Source organism: Ovis aries, chromosome 2, assembly GCF_016772045.2.
Source record: "Ovis aries strain OAR_USU_Benz2616 breed Rambouillet chromosome 2, ARS-UI_Ramb_v3.0, whole genome shotgun sequence".
Lineage (NCBI taxonomy): Eukaryota > Metazoa > Chordata > Mammalia > Artiodactyla > Bovidae > Ovis > Ovis aries.
In genome coordinates this window covers 131,965,782-131,970,718 of record NC_056055.1, presented here as the reverse complement: position 1 = coordinate 131,970,718, position 4,937 = coordinate 131,965,782, and the positions used below count along the sequence as shown (strand labels likewise).

The window sequence follows — 4,937 nt, the reverse complement described above, 5'->3', positions numbered from 1 at the left end:
CTCCCTTTTTTTTTTTTTTTTGTGGTTTTGGATTTCAGCTATTTCCTTAGTATAATGGGAAATATGGCAGGTGAGTTTTTTCTAGCTTTCCTTTTTTCTCCTTCCTTTCCCCCTTCCTCTCTTCTTTTCTTCCCTTCTTCCTTCCTTCCTTTTTTCTTTTCTTCTTTCTTTCTTTCTTCTTCTTATTTTTGCATGATTTCCAGTGAGAGAAGGGAGAAATGGCAACCTCACATTGACTTCTTATGTGTATTTGAAAGATAGACACAGGATTTGATGATTAATTAGATATGAGAAGTGAGGTTTCTAACTTGAGCAATTAAGTGGAATGTGGTATCATTCACCAACAAGAAAAACCCTAGAGGTTTGATAGGACAAAATTCATTGAGTTCAGTCTTACACATGTTAAGCTTGAACTGCCTGTGAAACATTAAATGGAAAGGTTTTAGTAAGAACTTGGAAAACTATGTTCATAACTCAGAGAATAGGTTTAGACTGGAGGAATTACCTAGAGAAGAGAAGCACTTGGGGCCCTGGATGAACGCTCAGAGAACCCCAACATTTAGAAGTTGGTAGAAGAGGAAACCATGAGAAAGTTGAGAAAAGTGCAGTTAAAAGGTCCAGTAAGAGGTCGATAAAAAGGTATGCATTGGATTTCACCACATGGAAGTCACTAAGAACAACCTATGGTATTTAGTAAGAGCAGTTTGGGTGGACTGCAGAGCTGAAGCCAGACTGAAGAGTCCTGTGGAGGGAAGGGGAAGTGAAGAGGTGGAGAAATTTTGCTGTGAAGGTTAATAGAGAAATGTACAGTAGATGGAGAGATGATGATAAGATCAAGGAAAGCTTTTTAGAATGGACACTAGGGCATGTTTTTATATTGTTGGAAATGATCCCAGGAAGAAGGAGTGGTTGATGAGAGATAGAGTGGGTAAGTCAAGGAGCAAAGTCCTTGAGGTTTCTAGAGCAGCTAGGATCCAGAGAACATGTTTTGGCATTGATGGGGGTTGGGGCGGTAGGAATCCACATTTGTTGAAAGCTGAAAATGGAAAGCACAAAGCTTCTGTTCAATGATGTCTATATTCTCGACAAAGACTGTTGTAAGATTGTCAGCTGAAAGTTTGGAAGTGGCGTGAGATAGCACATTTGAGCAGGGAGAAGAAAGCATGAAATAGTATTTTCAAGAGCCACAGAAAGAAAGCTATCAGGAAAGTAGTGTGTTGGCTGTATTCTATAAAGAGCGCTTTTGAGGACTAAGATTCCAAAGATAAAGTGAGGCCATTGTGTCATTTTCTTCATCAGTGTTCAGCTGCTCAGATGCAGGACAGGAGAAAATAGGGTAGTTTGGTTCTTACAAGGCTGGAATTTAGCCCATCAGAAAAAGCAGTGCAGAAATGGAAGTTACCAGTATTTTACTGGAGAATTATCAGAATCAGACTGGACAAAAAGAGACATGAGAAGCAGGAGGGCACTAATGAATAGTGAGAAAGTGGTGGGGTGGATGGAAACGGTCGCTTGTGTTGGCTGTCCTCCATCAGCAACTAGGCACACATTTGGTGTTTCTTCTCTTAAACTCCGCTTATCTCCCTTTGACACCTAGGCTGCTATAAACTAAACTTTGTACAGTATTTTCACTTCACTGTAGGCTGAGAATGGGCTTCCCTTGTAGCTCAGTCAGTAAAGAATCTGCCTGCAATGCTGGAGACCTGGGTTCAATTCCTGGGTTGGGAAGATTCCCTGGAGAAGGAAATGGCCTAAAATAGTTCTGTTGAACTCTACCTATAACTGAGGAAGGAAGTCATAAGAACATTCAAAATACGTTATAAAACTTGCTACATCATGGAGTGGGGGTGGCTTCAAAATTAATTGTGTACATGTATGTCCAGTATTCTTGCCTGGAGAATCCCCATGGACAGAGGAGCCTGGTGGGCTACAGTCCATGGGGTCGCAAAGAGTGGGACACAACTGAGTGACTAAGCACAGCACAGCATGTGTCTATGTATATGGGCTTCCCTGGTGGCTCAGCAGTAGAGAATCCTCCTGCAATGCAGGAGACGCAGGAGATGCAGTTCGATCCCCGGGTCTGGAAGATCTCCTGGAGGAGGGCACGGCAACCCACTCCAGTATTCTTGCCTGGAGAATCCCATGAGAGGAGCTTGGCTGGTTATAGTCCATGGGGTCACAAAGAGTTGGACACAACTAAAGTGATGGAGCACACACACACACACACACACACACGTCTATTTATAATTCTTCATTTCATTATTTAAGAAAAGAAAATATACACTCTTCTGCTTCTCACATGTAATCAAATTCTGGGTCCTTCATCAAGAGTGGTCTAGTTCAGGAGCAGACCTGTGCCTGATCATCCCATAGCAACAGGCTTATCAAATGCATAGGAGATGAATGGTTTGTAGCTGTTTAGTTGCCAAGTCGTGTCCGACTCGTGGGAACCCCGTGGACTGTAGCCTGCTAGACTTCTGTCCAGGGGATTTCCCAAGCAAGAATACTGGAGTGGGTTGCCATTTCCTTCTCCAGGAGATCTTCCTGACCCAGGGATCAAACCTGGGTCTCCTGCATTACATGCATATTCTTTACTGAGCCAGCAGGGAAGCCCAAATAAATGGTTTAAGAGCAACCAAAATATGACTAGTGATAGCTGGTCCTCAAAAGAATCAATTTCTCAGACAGAAACCTTGAGAAAGATGAATGAATTAATGAAATCTTATATACCTGAACCACACAACATAGATAATATATATTTAAAGGTAATGTGAATTAAAAGAAAATAATTAGAGGCAGGTAGCATCAAAAGCAGGTCTATATGCTTTCTACAATTTATATTTTCTATTTACCTTTTCACTCCTGTAGTTTTCATAAAGAAAATCCTTCATCTGATTTTCCACCATCCTGAACACTCTCTGATATCAGGTGTCATTTTTTTCACTTTATACTACTTTATGAAATAATTAAGCAAAATCATTTGTATCCAACTATAAAAGGCAGGTCCTGGGGTTCTGATATTAATTTATAGAGTCCCTTCTCCTAAAGAACTGGCTGGATCTCTTAGTCAGATATGGCTACTAAGACAGTAATATCTTTTTTGGTTTAGTCTCAATCTCTATTTTCTGGTTTTGCCAATTCTCTCTTCTCCATTGCCCCTAAATTGGTCTGCACTGGACTCCGCTTCAGACATCAGGATATTTATTATTGCTCCCCACTTATGCACCTTAAAATTCACTTCAGTGTAGATTTTTTTTCTTATTTATCAGTTGCGCTTCCTTCCAAAATGTTCCAAATGTCCCGAAACTTGTCAGATAGTAAACAAACAAACAGAAAAAACTAAGCTTCCTTCCTTTTCTATGTTTGAGGCCCTCAGTTTTTAATCTTATTCCTGAGTGTTTTGTGTTCTGCCCAAGACTGTGGTTCTAAGCAAAACATTTTAAATTCTATTCCTTTTTAGAGGTAAGAATACCTTCTGGATCACCATTGTCCTATAGAACTTGCTCTGATGGTGGAAATGATCCATTCTGTGCTGTTCAATAGAGTAGCCATAAGCCACATGTGGCTACTGAACATTACAAGATGGCTGCTACAACTGCGGAATTCAATTTAAATTTTTTATTTAATTTTAATTAATGTCGATAAAAATTTAAATAACTGAGTGTGACTAGCGCATACTATATTGATAAGTGCAGTTCTAAATTGTATTCCATTTTATTTTTATTTTTTGTCCAGAAAAATTTAACAGGTTTATTTATAATTGTTATAAAGTTGAACTGCTGAAACTTGTTCACTGAAACATTTTGACTTTCATTAATGCTTTATGTCCCTACCTTTATATTAAAAATTCACACACAAATGAAAATGGAAAAACTGCCAATACCTGATTTCTGTCCCCTATTTTCCACTTGCAATCATATACTTAGGTACCTTTTGACCCCATGGAAAAAAAATATCTAACGTTCAGAACTACCAATAACAGGAAGAAGAGAATTTTTTTTTTTTAAAGAATGAAATGTTTCCCATCATAGTGGATTCTTAAGCACGTTCTCCATGTATGCGGCGTGCTAGCTGGATGTCTTGGCATAATTGTTACACGTTTGGCATGGATAGCACACAGGTTGGTGTATTCAAAAAGGCCAACCAGATAGGCCTCACTTGCCTCCTGCAAAGCACCAATTGCTGCACTCTGGAAGCGCAGATTTGTTTTGAAGTCCTGAGCAATTTCCCGCACCGGACGCTGGAAGGGAAGTTTGCAAATCAGAAGTTCAGTGACTTCCGATAACGTCTAATTTCACGGAGTGCCACAGTACCAGGCCTGTAACGATGAGGTTTCTTCACCCCTCCAGTAAAGCATGCACTCTTGCGAGCGGCTTTTGCAGCGAGTTGCTTCCTCGGTGTTTTACCGCTGGTCGATTTGTGGGCAGTCTGCTTTGTACGAGCTATGGTTATAGAGACCTCCTTACTTACCCACCTTCTCCTTCGGCTGGAGCTCGGCGAGCTAGAGGCGGCGCTGGCATTGGAGAGTGACGGCGGCAGAGCGGCGGCTGCGAACACAATTCTGTATTCCATTTTAAAAGTCTATCCCGATTGGTCAAAAAAGGGAGGGCTATAACACTTGCCAACAAAGGTCCATCTAGTCAAGGCTATGGTTTTTCCAGTGCTCATGTATGGATGTAAGAGTTGGACTGTGAAGAAGGCTGAGCGCTGAAGAATTGATGCTTTTGAACTGTGGTGTCGGAGAAGACTCTTGAGAGTCCCTTGGACTGCAAGGAGGTCCAACCAGTCCGTCCTAAAGGAGATCAGTTCTGGGTGTTCATTGGGAGGACTGATGCTAAAACTGAAACTCCAGTACTTTGGCCACCTCATGCGAAGAGTTGACTCATTGGAAAAGACCCTGATGCTGGGAGGGATTGGGGGCAGGAGGAGAAGGGGAC

General features: G+C 41.3%; 1 pseudogene; it reads right to left on the bottom strand.

The window, feature by feature from the left end:
* Positions 1-3,736: 3,736 nt before the first annotated feature.
* On the bottom strand, positions 3,737-4,587 carry LOC101102627 (histone H3.3A-like; annotated as a pseudogene).
* Positions 4,588-4,937: the final 350 nt, after the last annotated feature.